Raw genomic sequence first — 16,723 nt, 5'->3', positions numbered from 1 at the left:
ACAGAGATCAGTTCACCTGGAGAAAATGGCTACTTTGGTGTGTGTGTGTGTGTGTGGCCTCTATGGAATTATGCCATGCCAAGGTCCTTTCCCTCCCCAAACCCCACTTTCTCCAGGTTTCTCCAGGTTTCACCCCCCAGATCTCCAGGAATTTCCCAAGTTGGAGCTGGCAACCCTACTGTGACCCCACGTGCCAGATATTTTTCACAGAGTTCCTCATATTTGGGGACCCGGGAGCAGAAATAGCTTCTCTGTTTCAAGGGAGGAAGGAGAAATGTGTGTTGAGCCCCTCTTTCTCCACTAGGGGGTGCCAATGCACAACCAAACAATTGGCTAATCTGAGCTGTAGGTTTTATTTGGGGGGGGGTGATGTATGTGTAGAACCACAGCATCGTGGTTTGGGATCGAGGGAGTGCATGCGTGCATCTGGGGCTGGCAACTTTGTTACTGTATAAGCAGCAGCAGGCGAGAAGGTGAAAAATTTATTTGTGCACTAAAAAAAACATGAAGGCAATGCTACCAGGGGCAGATCTGCAGGAGGAGGGAAGAGAAAATGGGGAGGGAGAGAGCAGGAGGGGAAGAAAGAGAACACAGCAAGGAGATCAGAGGGTTTTTTGATGTGGCAATCCCCACTGGACGGCCAAAGCCCGCATAGGATATTGGGAGCAGGACTGGCTTTTTAGATGTGTGCAAAACTCTGCAACCACATTCCCTCCTTTAGGACACAAAATCCCCCCCGCCCCTTTCTAGTCTGTCATAACCAAGTTCTTTTTTATTCCATTATGCTTGTCCTCAAAGCTCAGCATCCTTCAGTCTTCTATGCAGAGCCTCAGATGCTCAGAACCTGTTGCCAGCAGAGAGAGCCCGTGGGAAGTTCCAATAACCCTGTTATTGGCGCTACACCCCCACCCCCCCAAGAAGCCAGGTGTTACCATGGCAACACAGCAACGCATGTGCAACATTAGTGTCAGGTAACTTAATGGACAACGATGGATGGGAGGGCCAGCCACGCCCAGCAAGAGAGAGAGACACACACACAGAGGCAGACGCATGTAGGGAAGGAGATGTGCGCACAGCACACAGCTATGTAACCGTACACAGCAGGAGTCATACAATTCCGGGCGGTACGTTAAACATACAGAAAGGTAACCAAGTAGCAACAGCGAATCATAGAGATACCAAGGCACAGCGGCTCCCAATGCATAAACATACACAACTGCATAGCCGACACATATGTACAAGGCAAGGTTTTGCATCCACGCAAAATATTTGCCTGTATCTATACGCCACTGAAACCGTCATGTGCAGCTTTGCACAGGCAGTGTAGGCTTCATCGTGGCACAGGCGAAAAAGAGAGAGAATTCCGAGCAAGATCCCACAGCAAAAAGCACGTGGCCAGCCATAAGCAAACATGCTCAGCTGCACAAACAAACCAGACCAGGCACTTCGATACTGTGTGTGCACGGAGGCATCCTAAATTGAGAACATAGTGCTCACACGTCCACAAAACGAACACGCCGATTGAGATGCACACACCCGACCTTAACCCGAGGCTGAGCAGCAAACACACAAAACCAAAAAGCGTACTAAAAGATGTCTATCGTCTATGAACGCACTGAGAGAGTGTTCTTATGAGGCATGCTATTTATTTATTTTTCCCTCGAGGCTCAAGGCGGCTTACAATGCCTAGTGAAAACCATGCACAATCCAAGAATCCCCTCTCTCCAAGAAAATACTTGTACCCAGGGTTTTTTTTCTGGGAAAAGCAGTGGTGGAATTCTAAAGAGGGAAAGGAGGAAGAAACACACGGGATTCTTTGAAATCATATTATTTTCAAGTGCTATTGCTGAGTATTTTCAAGAGGTGCCGGGACTCCGTTCCCCCACGTTCCCCCTGCAAAAAAGCCCTGCTTGCACCTCCATCTCCATCAAATGCCCAAGCAAACAGAACAGTTTTACAGTGCTGCTAAGGCATAACCGTACACGGTGGCACCGAAGCCCATTACACAAGGTGGGGCTAGTCTTGCAAAGGAATAGGCTCTAGTCCATGCAAATTGGGCCACGTTAAGCTCAAGAATGACCAGAAGGTGGCAGCCAGAGGCTTGCAACTGACACAAGGGGGGCATACAAGGAAAGAGAGAGTCCTTCAAATTAGACCCAAGCTACACTGGGAGATGTTATTTCCATGTCCGTTGACCAGATATATGGGTCCATAAAACGGTCAGCGTTAATGAGACATATTACAAAACAAATTCCTTCCAAACCTAGGATTCAACGTTCCCCTGTCATGCGCACAGATGTACACACATGTTCCAGGTCAATCCCACACTGGCCCATCATTATTGGTAGGATAAAAATGGGTTACTTTTTTGCATTATATGGGAGCGTGGCTGCTTCTGCTAGGACACACAGCCAGCAACATGGAGAAGCTGCTACAGAGAGCTCTGGAAGCTGGCATGTCCCTTTCAATACGGAAGTCAAGATTTCCAAAAAAAAAGTTATACTCTCATGCAAGAGGAATACATTAGTCCAGTGGAATGTTTGGTCTCTTCCCCTTGGAAACAGCCAGTCTTTCTGCAGCCATACAACCAACTGCTTCTGAAACTCCAGTTTGAAAAGACGTGGCCGTGTCACCACAGGCCTGGTGGGAGAGGTGGCTGCATGACATAAAGAACCCAAAAGCTTCTTCGGGATTTTTTTGCAGATTTTTGCACCCAGGCGTTTGACTTCAATGTGTATATTTTCTTTACTCCTTAGGAAACAGGTTCCATTTGCATACCACAAATATATGTACATTTGATGGCACAGTTTGGTGTAGTGGTTAAGAGCAGCAGGACTCTAATCTGGAGAACCGGGTTTGATTCCCCAGTCCTCCACTTGTAGCCAGCTGGGTGACCTTGGATCAGTCACAGCTCTCTCAGAGCTCTCTCAGCCCCACCCACCTCACAGGGTGTTTATTGTTGTGGGGATAATAATAACATACTTTGTAAACTGCTCCGAGTGGGTGTTAAGTTGTCCTGAAGGGTGGTATATAAGTCAAATATTATTATTGAGAGCCAGTTTGGTGTAGTGGTTAAGAGCAGCAGGACTCTAATCTGGAGAACCAGGTCTGATTTCTCATTCCTCCACTTGTAGCCAGCTGGGTGACTTTGGGCCAGTCACAGCTCTCTCGGAGCTCTCTCAGCCCCACCCACCTCACAGGGTGCTTATTGTTATGGGGATAATAATAACATACTTTGTAAACTGCTCTGAGTGGGTGTTAAGTTGTCCTGAAGGGTGGTATATAAATCAAGTATTGTTGCTATTGGATCTTGGTGTAAGAGCAAGAAAAAGGTCCGGAGGGAATTTGTTCTACTAGAAGAGGCAAATCAGGATCCATCAGTAGCTGGAAAACACATGGAAGAGGTTTTTCACATCATCTCCTATCTGATCGTTTTAAGTGGAAATGCCAAGGATTGGGCCTGACCCCATCCACGTGCAAAACGGATGCTCTATGGCTGAGGAGTGGCCCCTCTTCAAAAAAGCAGACACTAGGAGATGGGGAAGGAGACATGATATGGGCTGAGGCCACTGGGCAAGGGACTTATTCTTTCTCTCCCTTCTGTTTCCCAGATTGGGAAAGGACCCATTCAAGCTGTTTCGAACCTCAGGAAAGAAAAAGGCCTTCAGCAGCTTAGGCCAGGGGTGGGGGTAGGGATATCCAATTTGGGAAATGTTGTGTGTGTGAGGGGACTTAAACCCTGCTTCTCCATCTCTGCAGCACAGATTAATCTCGGTCCCCCACCTTTCCCAGCTCAAATATACATCAAGGGACCCGGTCATGGACCCTCTGCATCACAACTGGTTTGACCCTGAACATGCAAGCAGGCACCAAAACATAAAGGACTTCCCACTTATACTCCAGCTCTGCTCCTAATCGTTTAGTTAAAAGATTTATACCCCACTTCTCAGCCGACAGAGGCTTGCAATAATTATTTAAAATAATTATTGCACCAGTAAAACATGAATTAAATCACCAGTAAAACATGAATTAAATCACCAGTAAAACATGAAGTAAAATCAGCAGTAAAACATGAATTAAAACATTGATCTACTTCTCCTACAGACTTAACTTTCTCTTTAAAAAAACAACAACACAACTCTTATTAAGTCCTGTTCTGTTGTCTATGTGCTCCTGTGCAATGTTGCTGGAAGGAACGCTTAAGTTCCTAGATACCACTGCAACTGTTTTCTCTCTAGATGCTTATGGCTTTGCCTGATAAGACCCTTTGATGTAAAATTGGCACCCAGTGGATTTTTTTGGGTAGAAAAAGTATAGGACTCTGGATCCTAATAGCAGAGGCATTTTCAGGCATGCGGTCAATGCAACATGGAAGTCACATGTGCTGATAAGATTTCCTTCTCTAGACAGCATAGGAGCTGGAATAGAGGGGGGCATCTGGCAATAGCTTGGGGAAATTTTAAACAAGACTGAATTTTAGGCAGAGAAGCAAAACAGAAGATTTCTTCCTGTGAACAGAAGAAATCACTCAACATATACACCTCATAGCCTCACTTCTAACCATTTCTCGAGACTTATATGCAGCCCTTGTAATACTACACATTTATCAATACTGAAAAAAAAAATTAGAATATCAACTTGTTTGGTGTTAACCAATATGAGCTTTCTGCCTTTTAATTTTGAGGCGAAGGTAGATTGGCCAACAGGCCTGGAGAATAATATCCTGTCTCTTTAATGAAAACTTAATGTGTGGAAAGTTAAATGGTCAGTTAGTGTTTTTCATGGAGAGGCAGTGAATGACTTTCCATTAAGCCATGGTTCAAGGGACAGGATGTTTTTCTCCAGGAAACAAGGAATTATTCTGCAAATGGGTCCTCAAAAGGAAAATAAGTTAAAGACATGAGAGCTGTCTTCAAATGTTCTAGAACCATTGACGTAGGGTGCAAAAAATAAGTTCTCTTAATGACGTGCTTTTCAAGATTAGGAAGAAGAAAGGGACTTTTATTAAATGTTAAAATTCGTGTAGAACAAGTGTCATCTTTTGATTGCTTCAAATGGAAAATTGGTATATAGTCCTATTATACAGAGGCTTTCTTTTCTTTGAGTTTTTTATCCACTCTTCTGTTTTTCCTAAATTTTTTGCTTCTTTTTTCTTTTCTCCTTCTTTCTTTCACACTCTGTTCTTTCTTTTATGTTGGAAATGTTAATAAAGGTTTATTTTAAAAATAAAAAAAAAGAAATGCTAGGTGGGGAAACTGTCTTTCCCTTTGCTTTGCCGGCAACCAGCTTGGAAAGCAACAGTCAAATCAGAACATGGGGAGGGGGCAGCTGGCAAAACAGCTCCTTTTATTTCTGCACAGGCACCCTGAGGGACATGATGAATTGCGATGAAGACAAGTTCATTGTCTCTTCCTTCCATAATCCATGCCCTTAGTGAACTTCCCCGTTCATGATGCCCAGTCATAAACAGCTTACTACTAGGTTAAGTCACAGTCCTTGAGGGTCCTTATTCAAACCCTAGATTCTCTGACACCAACAGCCGCAAAGATACGGAGGATACATAGGCGGAAAAATCAGAGAGGAATTTGAATCATGGAAAGGTACAGTAGATCTCTCAGCTCCCAATGTCCAGACTTTTTCAGGATCTACCAGTTTCTTTATACTTCTCCTGATAGACAAACCTTTAAGGTGGGAAAAAACCCATTCACAAGAAGACTGGGCCAGATTCTCAACCCCGTCTCCTCTGAATTCTCAATGTCTTCATCCCTGTATAACTCATAACTGCTGGTATTTTCCTGGAGAGCTTTCTGTTTCCTAAATTCCTAGAATATGTCACAAGAACACAGTTGTGGGGTCTATGATTCAGCTTCCATCCCTGCTAGAATCCCTCCCCACCTGTCATCTCAGAAGCTCGGGTGGCCCATTCCCTTTGGCAGAGAATAAATGTAGAAAATTGTCTCTTTTTGCTGCAATGTCAGGCCCAGGTGAGCCTGATCTTGTCAGATCTCAGAAGCTAGGGCTACAATATAGTCAAAAATTGAATGTAATCTAATTACTCATAATACAAAGTGCAAAAGTGCTATAAATACATACATAGTTGTAAGTATGAAAGTAGCACAACCGACTCTCCCACCGTTCCTCCAACACGTTGTGCTACTTTCATACTTATGTGCAGTCCGAATTGTTACACGCCCAGGAGGAAGTGAGGAGTGATACTCACGAAACGGGTTAATGTTATTTGCCTGCAAGTCCCCGTCGGCGTTTTCTTCTATATATGCTTTGACTCCATGGACTGTTAATATTTCTTTGGCACAAGCTCCCACCTACCGATTCTTCTTTGACATTTTTGGCATTTGCACTTTAATTGATAAGATTTGTTCCGGACAGTGATATTTTGCACAATTATATACTTGCTACTTACCTGTATCTATGCACTTGAAATTGACTTTGTATAAATTGGCTTACAACTATGTATGTATTTATAGCACTTTTGCACTTTGTATTATGAGTAATTAGATTACATTCAATTTTTGACTATATTGTAGCCCTGGTTTGTTGTTCCTGCTAATTTGTACTAGGGTTGCCCTTGTTAGTTTTGTGTTAGATCTCAGAAGCTAAGCAGGGTCAGCCTTGGTTAGTAATTGGATGGGAGACCTCCAGAGAAGACCAGGGTTGCGGAGACAAGCAATGGCAAACCACCTCTGTTAATCTCTTGCCATGAAAACCCCACCAGGGGTTGCCATAAGTCAGCTATGACTTGAGGGGATTCTCTACACAAACCCCAGAAATGCCCTTCCGTGTCAGGCCCTTTGAGGACCCACATGTGCAGAATCGAGGAACTAGTGAGAATGTTCTTAACTTGCTTTGCTGAGGGGCTGCTCAAGTTTTTGTCTGCTGTAATATTTAGCCATGACCCCTGCAGACCTCCTAAGCAATTGGCCACTGAAGACAGAGACCCACAATCTGGGCATGTCTGATTATTATGATTTAATTAGATTTATATTCCGCTCACCCTGCGAGCAAGCTCAGAGTGGATTACAAACAGAAGATACAAAATCAACAGGGTAGCATAAAGGTATTAAAAACATCAATATAAACATCCTGGGTATAGAGAATCATAGAATCATAAAGTTGGAAGGGGCCCCGCAGACCATCTAGTCCAACCCCCTGCCCAGTGCAGGATCAGCCTAAAGCATCTCTGACCAATATTCATCCAGCCTCTTCTTGAAAACTGCCAGTGAAGGGGAGCTCACCACCTCCCCAGGCAGCTGATTCCACCTTTGAACTACTCTGACCATGAAAAAGTTCTTCCTAATATCCAGCCGGTACCTTTGTGCATGTAATTTAAGCCCGTTGCTTCCGGTCCTACCCTCTGCTGCCAACTGGAACAGCTCCTTGCCTTCCTCCAAATGACAGCCTTTCAAATATTTAGAGTACAAACTTCCCATAGACCAATGTTTTCCTTCACTCACAGATATGAGAAAGACGGGCATTAAATGAAAAACCATTTGTAATGTAGTGGTTAGAGTGTGGGACTAAGGGCCAAGCTACACATGACAAATGACACTTGAACGGCAAGTGGATTGAGTGGAGGGCAAGTGAACAGGGAGAAATACACTTGCCGTTCAAGTGTCATTCGTCATGTGTAGCTTGGCCCTATGAGAAGCGGGTTCGAATCCCAACTCTGCTGTGGAAACTCGCTGCGTGTCCTGGGGCAGGCGCTCTCCTTTAGCTTAGCATACCTCATAGGGCTGTTGTTTGGATAAAATGAAGGAGCGGAGAACAAGGTTAAAAGTCACTTTGGGCCCCGTTGAGTGGGACAGTGGCCTATGCAGGGCTCATTTCGAGGGGGAACGCACAGGAGCGCAGTTCCGGCAGTTCCCCAAAGAGGTCACATGTCAGGTGGCCCCGCCCACCTGATTCTCGGCCATTTTGGGCCCGTTTTGGCCTGGATTGGGGCCGAAATGGATCGGGCCTCTGATGGGTGGTGAATCACTCTCCCGCTCAGCAGCGGCTCAATTTTGACCATTTCGGGCCCTTTTTTGGCCATTTTCAGCCCCCTTTTGCCATTTTGGGCCCAGTTTCAGCCCTGAATGGCCAGGATTGGGTCCAAAACAGCCAGGATAGGTGATGTCAGGGGGTGTGGCACATGCAAATCACTTATGCTAATGAACCACTTCCGGTGATGGCAAGGGACGTGGCGTACGCTAATGAGTTATGTGAATGAGTTATGCTAATGAATGCCTCCAGCTTTTTTTCTACGAAATGACCCCTGGGCCTATGTATAAATAAAGGCATCAGCGGGGTCTAGCTAGCTGTCTTCTTTTGGCAGGGCTGACCCATTTCCTATTCAGGCTTCAAAGAAATCGATGGGAAGTCAGTAATTTCCTCATAAGGAACTGCTGTAATGCTCTTGCCAGGCCCAAGCAGCACTGTGTTCTTTACTTAGTGATGATGAATTATTAGAATAAATTTAATAAGAAGAAATTACATGTATCCTACCACTCCCCAGAGCAAAGACTGAAGCCAGCTTAAGTGAAAGAGCCGAGTAATTTGGATTAAGGCTCCTTTAGCAGAAGGAATATCCTCCAGTTTTAGGTGGGATACATGCAAATATTTATAAATGCCAGGGGTTTTCTTTACTTCGAATTAATAATAATAATAACATTTGATTTATATACCACCCTTCAGGACAACTTAATGCCCACTCAGAGAGGTTTACAAAGTATGTTATTATTATCCCCACAACAATCCCCCTGTAAGGTGGGTGGGGCTGAGAGAGCTCTGAGAGAGCTGTGAGTGAGCCAAGGTCACCCAGCTGGCTTCAAGCAGAGGAGTGGGGAATTAAACCTGGCTCTCCAGATTAGAGTCCTGCCGTTCTTAAGTGACTTACTCAAGGCCATCCAGCTGGCTTCAAGTGGAGGAGTGGGGAATCAAACCTGGCTCTGCCGATTAGAGTCCTGCTGCGCTTAACCACTACACTAAACTGGCTGTTCCTTGACTTTAAAAATATTGTCCTTTATAAGCAACTTGTCACAGTCATACTATCTAAAATGGTCCCCCCACCCTGGATCACTTCACCATCACCACTAGAGTTGTAGACTGGCCTGGAGAAATATGTTTTGTCTCTTTAACAGATGCTTACTGGAATGTTATTTACCAGGAAACGTTCTTTCACCTCCATGCCATGAAAAGTTCCAACTACCTATTTCCACACAGTAAGTGTCTGTTAAAGGGACAGGTCACTTTTCTCCGAGAAAAATGGCAACCCTAAGCGTCATAAAGAAAAATCCATCTGAAGCTGGGGTACCTTGGGTGGGCAGAACTGGAGGGGTCAGATAGGTAGAATTTGGAGCATTGCCCTTCGAAGGATGGTCTATGCTAGTTACCACCAGTTCTTTTAAACCAGAAACGTTTGCATTCTTAAAACAGTGTTGGAATTAAACCTTTCCTTTATTATTAAGCTCATATGACTAAAGGTCTTGAGCGTAAAATCAATACATCCCAACAAGATAAAACAACGTTACCAAACGTGACAACACAAACAAAACAAAATACAGAGCAATAAATATATGTATCTCAAAAGTCTAAAACACATTGGATACATCAAATAGGTGAGACTATACAATGTCTCGTCTAGTCAGCAGAATGAAACTCATTTTAATAATGTTTTTAAAAGACCGCTGTTGCCAAACTGATCGAGTTATTTCTGGATCAAAGTCTGCTAACAGTAAAGATACCACCCAGGACTCAACAGGAAGCTGATATTTAGACAGAGTAGGGGAAAAGAGCCCTAGGGACAGTCCATTGGTCACAGTATAGCAAGAGATGGCTGCCTCTATTGCACCTAATACACAACCACAGAAGCGGTCTGAAAATGGAAAAGAGTCCAGTAGCACCTTTAAGACTAACCAACTTTACTATAGCATAAGCTTTCGAGAACCACAGTTCTCATCAGCTTTCGAGAACCACAGTTCTCTTTGTCAGATCTTTACTGTAGCATCAGCTTTCGAGAACCACAGTTCTCTTAGTCAGATCTGACAAAGAGAACTGTGGTTCTCGAAAGCTTATGCTACAGTAAAGTTGGTTAGTCTTAAAGGTGCTACTGGACTTTTTTCTATCTTGCTACTACAGGCTAACATGGCTAACTCCTCTGGGTCTGAAAATGGGATTTCAGTGAATTGCCCTCTCAGTCCAGCCATTGGTAGAACATTTTACTCTGGCAAGCATGAAAGTATGTCTATGACTAGGGATTGAAATATGAGGGGAGGGTTATAGAGGGAGGGATTCTTAATGCAAAAGTGGAGCGTACATGCCTTGCCCAGAAGGGCCAAGATCAATCACCTTCATTGTAATCAGCTTTGATGCTTCTTGGTAGTCGTTGAAATTAAACTATGGTATCATAACTTAATGTTCTGACCTGGATAGCCCAGGTGAGCCTGATCTTGTCAGATCTCCGCTGCTAAGCAGGATCAGCCTTGGTTAGGAATTGGATGGGAGACCTCCAACGAAGACCAGAGTTGCAGAAGCAGGCAATGGCAAACCACCTCTGTGAGTCTCTTGCCATGAAAACCCTGCCAAGGGTTGCCATAAGTATGCTATGACTTGAGGGCACTCTCCACCACCATCATAACTTAATAAGCCTTTTTAAAAATTTGGGTGGGGTGAACTGGTGTTCTGGGTAGGCGGGTGCTCATCTTGGCCCTCCCTTGGCTAAGGCCCTGGAAGACAAGAGCAGTAAAAATATGTTTTCGGTAGGGAGGGAATCCTTGAGGGTCAGATACTGGTCTACCAGAAGGATAGTGAAGAGGACTGTATAGAAGGTGGAGTGAGGAAGAAATTTAGACAAAATCTAGGTAGTGGGATGGGGAGAAGAGCTGGACTGTGTAAGAGTAGAAGAAACAGAGGCTGGGGCTGAGGGATGACTGAGGCCAAAGGGACGGAATGAAAGCCAGTGCCTCGCAGTCCTCAGACATACAAAATCATTTGTAGGCAGATCTCAGGTGTGCAAACGTTGGCCACAACCAGACTGTGGGGTTGGTTACCAAGTACAGAAACAAACGAAAGAGGCAGCCCAGAGTAATCGAACCCAAAGCAAAGTGGATCAGCCACAATCTGGACTGAGAATAATGCTATCACTATAGTAAATGGTCCAATTAGTATATTGAATTGATTCTCATACATTGTAAAGTGACCAAGTGCATAGGTAAGCAAGCATCAAGTCATTACTGACCCATGGGGGCTGTCACATCACAACATTTTCTTGGGAGACTTTTTATGGGGTGGTTTGCCATTGCCTTCTCCGGTCATCTACGCTTTACCCCCAGGAAACTGGGTACTCATTTTACCGACCTCGGAAGGATGGAAGGCTGAGTCAACCTTGAGCCGGCTACCTGAACCCACCTTCTGCCGGGATCGTGAGCAGGTTGTGAGCAGAGCTAGGGCTGCAGTGCTGCAGCTTACCACTTTGCACCACGGGGCATATAAGTTAATAAATACAAAGTTATAAATACAACAATCGTAAAGACATTCCACAATTATTTACAACATGAAATCAAGATCAGTAGCCATTCTGTAAAGGGTGAAAAGTCCCGTCATCCAACTGACAATACTGTTTTCTTTCTTCATAGGTATATTCCAAATGTGTCTTAAGGGACGTTGAAGAGTTCCACAGTAAGTGTTCTGATAAGGTCTCCAATGAAGAGAAACTGAATCAATTCCAATTAATTAAATATCAAAAGAGGAACTTCTCCTTCAGGGGACGCAGTGGCTGATCCCCAAGTTCCTGCCCAATGGTGGACCGGCAATTTAAACCACGTGTTGCATCCAATGCTTTATCAAGGGTGTAGAGACACAGGTCCAAAGTTAATGTACATCATACTATCAATCTTGGTTCTACACGCTTCTACCGGAGAGCTTTCAATCAGAGCAGAATCAATTCAATATACTAACCGGACAATTTACTATAGTGATAGTGTTATTCTTAGTCCAGATTGTGGCTGATCCACTTTGCTTTGGGTTGGTCACCAATACAGATCAATAATGGTACAAAAATTGCCTCACTGGATCAGATCAAAGATCCACGCAAGTCTTCAAAGACTAGCCCATTCTAGATGCTCCTAAGAAACTTACTGTCATGCAAACATGCTGTCAAATCATCCCTGGTCATTTGTGATGTCTATCAATCACAGGTATGATGTCTTTGATCATGGAAAATCAAAAAGAGTCCAGTAGCACCTTTAAGACTAACCAACTTTATTGCAGCATAAGCTTTCGAGAATCACAGAGGCATCTGACGAAGAGAGCTGTGGTTCTCGAAAGCTTATGCTACAATAAAGTTGGTTAGTCTTAAAGGTGCTACTGGACTCTTTTTGATTTTGCTACTACAGACTAACACGGCTAACTCCTCTGGATCTTTGACCATGGAGAGTCCATTCTTGGCTCCCATGGCTAACAGCCATCAGCAGACTGCCTTCCATTTTCTAGCACTAAAAAAATACCCAACTATCTAACCTAGAGGCCATCACAGCACCTTACAGCAAGGAATTCCCCATGTAGTGCACGAACGAGGACTTCCTTTTGGTTGGTCCAAAACCTATTGTTGATTAATCTCATTGGCTGATCTTAGGACTGGTTAAACACCTGAAGCTGCCTTCTGTAAAGTCAGACCCTTGGTCTATCAAGGTCAGCAGGGCTTTTTTTCAGCTGGAATGCAGTGGAATGGAGTTCCGGAACCTCTTGAAAATGGTCACATGGCAGGTGGCCCCGCCCCCTGATCTCCAGACAGAGGGGAGTTTAGATTGCCCTCCCCTCTGTCTGGAGATCAGGGGGCGGGGCCACCAGCCACGTGACCATTTTCTCCGAGAGCAACCCATTGAGTTCCACCACCTCTTTTCCCAGAAAAAAAGCCCTGAAGGTCAGTATTGCCTGCTCTGACTGGCAGCAGCTTTTGAATGTTCCAGGTGGAGGTCCCTCATATCACCTCTTACCTGATCTTTTAAAGTGGAGATATTGACTCAGCCTTCCATCCTTCCGAGGACGTTAAAATGAGTACCCAGTTTCCTGGGGGTAAAGTGTAGATGACTGGGGAAGGCAACGGCAAACCGTAACAAAAAGTTTGCCAAGAAAACGTCATGATGCGACGTCCTCCCATGGGTCAGTAACGACTCGGTGCTTGCACCTTTACCTTTACCTATTAGGGCTTGAATCTGAGGCCAGATGAGTGATGGCCTCATGGCATTCGATTTGGAATAGCTCATTCACACACACATACACCAGTCAACCCTTGATATTGCAGGGATCGGAGAAACACATGAACCTTTTTAATGGTTCCCTAGTGTTTTGAGTGAGAGGAGGAAGAAAGGAAGAAAAGAACGAGAATAATTTATTCACTCTGTACCCTTTCTATTTTTTAAAAAATAAACTGCTATCATTTCCCTGTCCTGAAAAGCCCCAAATTCTTAAGACTTTCTCCATAAGGGAAGATAATTCCACACTCTCTGTATCTGATGTATTACACGTAAAGGTCTTAGGTTCAATTCTTGACATTTCCAATTAAAAGGATCGCAAATAGCAGAAGCCGAGAAACACCTGTGTCTCCCCTAACTCCTGGGACGGCTGATGCCAGCCATTCGGGCCATCGGTCTAGCTCGGTTTGATATGTTCATTTTGCTAGTCACAGCTAAAGCTTGTTTAACCTTCTGGCATTCCTCCGCCGCTCCACGCATTCCTAGCTGAAATGTTTACACAGCTGAAGTGGGGCAACTGACGTTTCATCTTTAGCTGTTCAAGAGTGGAGTCACTTTGTCACATGGGGAAAACAAAGCAGGGTCCACAATATATGTTGTGCAGGGATTTCACTGTGTACAGGGCCCCAGTCCACCATCAATGAGCAGTGCAGGTGTTTGCTGGGAACGGCAGATTTCCCGTGATTCCAAAATAATAGGCAAATCCTTCATGGGGAATGACAATCACCACCCCAAACCCTTCATTCAACCCTTTGTCCATTTCTTCTTACAAATGAATGGCATCAGGGCATCCATTCATTTGTACAGGACAGGGGAAAGTGGTTCTTAACATGGAGGGGGAGAACATCATCTTCAGCCATCCCAGATTCTGTCCCCCCAACCAGGAGGAAACGGCCACCTACCTACCTACTACAGGGAGGAAAAGCCAAGTTAATTTTCACCTACAGTGACAAAATAACTTGGGCTGTCCCAAGTGTGAATGATCGCATAGCCCGTGAAACCCGGACAAGTTAATTGCACCCCAATAAGCGAGGACGTTAACCTGTCTCGTGTGGAAGTATGGAGTGGAAAGGCAAAGGGGATGGTCTCCCAAGTCCATCCATATTCTGCAATCCTAGATTTAAGGTAAGTGAGAGGCAGGAGAATTGCTCCATTCGCTGTATATACAAGGGGCACTCCATGAAAGAATCCCAAAAGAAAAAGCCTTGGAGGACAAAAGTGAGAGATTTTATCAGAGTTCACAAGACAAAGGTGTCTAAAAACTGGCTTTGCTTGGATGAGACAAATGTTAGCATTTCCTAAACGCCTCATGGACTAGGTAATACTAGTTGCTTCAGAAAATATCCAGTGAACTCATCATTAATTTTGATCTGCAAGCTTACAACATGTGCTCGTGCGGCACTTACACAAATATAGGTACACACACCCTCATAAATAGGGATTGTTAGAAATCACGGGGGGGGGGCATGCACTCTCAAGATCTTTTAACGTAGAATGGTGGTCACCTCCACAATCGCCCTTCCGGCTACCTTTATAAGAGCAGATGAGCAGCACATATTTTTCCCGGTGCTCTCAATGCACATTTAGTTGTGGTGTGGATATTCAGATCTATAATGGAGATTATGCAAGACTGGATTTAGGGACTTCACAATGCATTCCTACGCAGAGGAAGTTGAGTTCTACAGAGCAGAATGCATTATGCTGTTTACCTCCCTCCCCTCCATTAATGTAGATATTATTCCATCTAATAAATCAATTTGCACTGTACAGATCGCATAGAGCAGAAATGGAAATCGCTTCTTGGGAGACAAGGTTAGTGAGATAAGAAGTGGATAGAGAGGGTAGGGAGTAACATGGAGACTCTCTACCGGCCTCCCCCCTCCAGGAACATCTCCCAGGTCTTCTGAAGTTCCACAGGAATGACTGACCCTTCTCCGAGATCTAGTGGATTTCCTGGATACTTATGTTGGAATCCAGTGGATTTCTCTGACACAGTTTTGTGAGCACAGCTTTGCAGTAAACTATGGTTCTTAGTGGTATTTGTTCTTGAATCAATCATTTACAATATTTTTTTTGTGATTTGGGGTGGAGAGCATTCCATATCCCTGAGTATGTACTTGGACACACAATCCATACATCCGATGCATGCATACTCTTCATGCAGGCAAGCACACATTTGTACACATCGACATTTTGGGCAGAGGAAGTGGTGGGGGGGAAAACCCCACAAGTTGGCAACAAGCATGAACATGACACATAGCGTCACCTCAACATACGTGCTAACCGAGATCCATGCACACAGACAGGTGTGTGCACGAGCCCACAGGTAAATACATCCCCCCCAACATGTGTCTGTCAGTTCATACGCACATGTTCAAAGAGACACAGAGGGGCGCATACCCGCAAACAGCAAGGTGCACAAAAAGATGCATGAATTAGCTCTCATCAGGGCACTCACACACATGCATTGTGTGCAGACATTTCACAACACAGAGATTCAGGGATGTCGTGGATGAATATTACAAACACACACTCATTATACGTCTCCCTCCCTATGCAGACAGGCTTAGCTGTATTATAGTCAAACTCTGCTTGTGTGTGTGTGTCTCAGACACCTCCCCCCCATATGAGAATGAGGTTGTACAAACCCCCTTTGAGCCTCAGTGAGAAAGGTGGACTATAAATGACAAATAAAAAATGATTTTAGTGCATTAAATATACTGAGTAAGGTATTCCCCCCTCCTTTTTTTTCTTGATTTGTGCAAAAGTGAATTTATGTCCCTTTCTTTACCCCACAGCTCCCATGGCTCAGTCTCACACACCCCAAGCACACCTGTTCTGTTTCCTCTCCCCTTGCTATCCTTCCCTCCCCCAAACCCAGAGAGAACAACTCGGCCTTCCACACCTGGTCATACTTCTGTCCCCTCTCCCAAAGATCCTCCTAAACTTTCCAGCCACCCAGAGCACCGAATCATTTGAGCTGTGGGCCATCTGGCAAGATGTCCCTCCTCTTGCAAGGCGAGCATCCCAGCCCATCCACCCATCCCTCCCTGTGGTCCATCCATTCCTGCATCCCAGTCTTCGGTCCATTTCATCCCTTACTCAATCAGTCCCTGTCGCTTGCTCTCCATCCCTCCCCCGAAGACAAACTCCTCGAGCCATCCAACTCCTCTGTCCCCATCCGGCTGCATCCTACCTGGGGGGGAGCTGGGTGTCCCTCCCCCGCCGGGGTTGGCTGCCTGGCTGGAGTATCCACGTTACAGCTCGCCGCGGGGCACGGGGTCAGCAGCTCGGGATGGCTCAGCCATGGCACGGAGCTGCTTGCCTCTGCGCTTCCTGGCACAGTGTCTGAGCGCTGCCTGCACTGGCGGAGAGCCCAAGTAGAGAATACGGGCGGGAGGGAGCGGCTGCTGGGGGGGGGGGCACAGAGAGTGGAGAGACCCAGAAACACATGGAGAAACCAAGTCTGAGGACAT

At 45.1% G+C, this 16,723-nt stretch overlaps 1 pseudogene; it reads right to left on the bottom strand.

Moving 5' to 3' along the window:
- Window positions 1–16,723, bottom strand: part of LOC129346330 (caM kinase-like vesicle-associated protein) — a 46,338-nt pseudogene extending 29,615 nt beyond the window's left edge.

The sequence above is a fragment of the Eublepharis macularius genome, chromosome 19 (genome assembly GCF_028583425.1).
Source record: "Eublepharis macularius isolate TG4126 chromosome 19, MPM_Emac_v1.0, whole genome shotgun sequence".
In the NCBI taxonomy this organism is placed as follows: domain Eukaryota; kingdom Metazoa; phylum Chordata; class Lepidosauria; order Squamata; family Eublepharidae; genus Eublepharis; species Eublepharis macularius.
The sequence above is the reverse complement of the archived record's forward strand: the minus strand, read 5'-3'. Positions and strand labels throughout refer to the sequence as shown.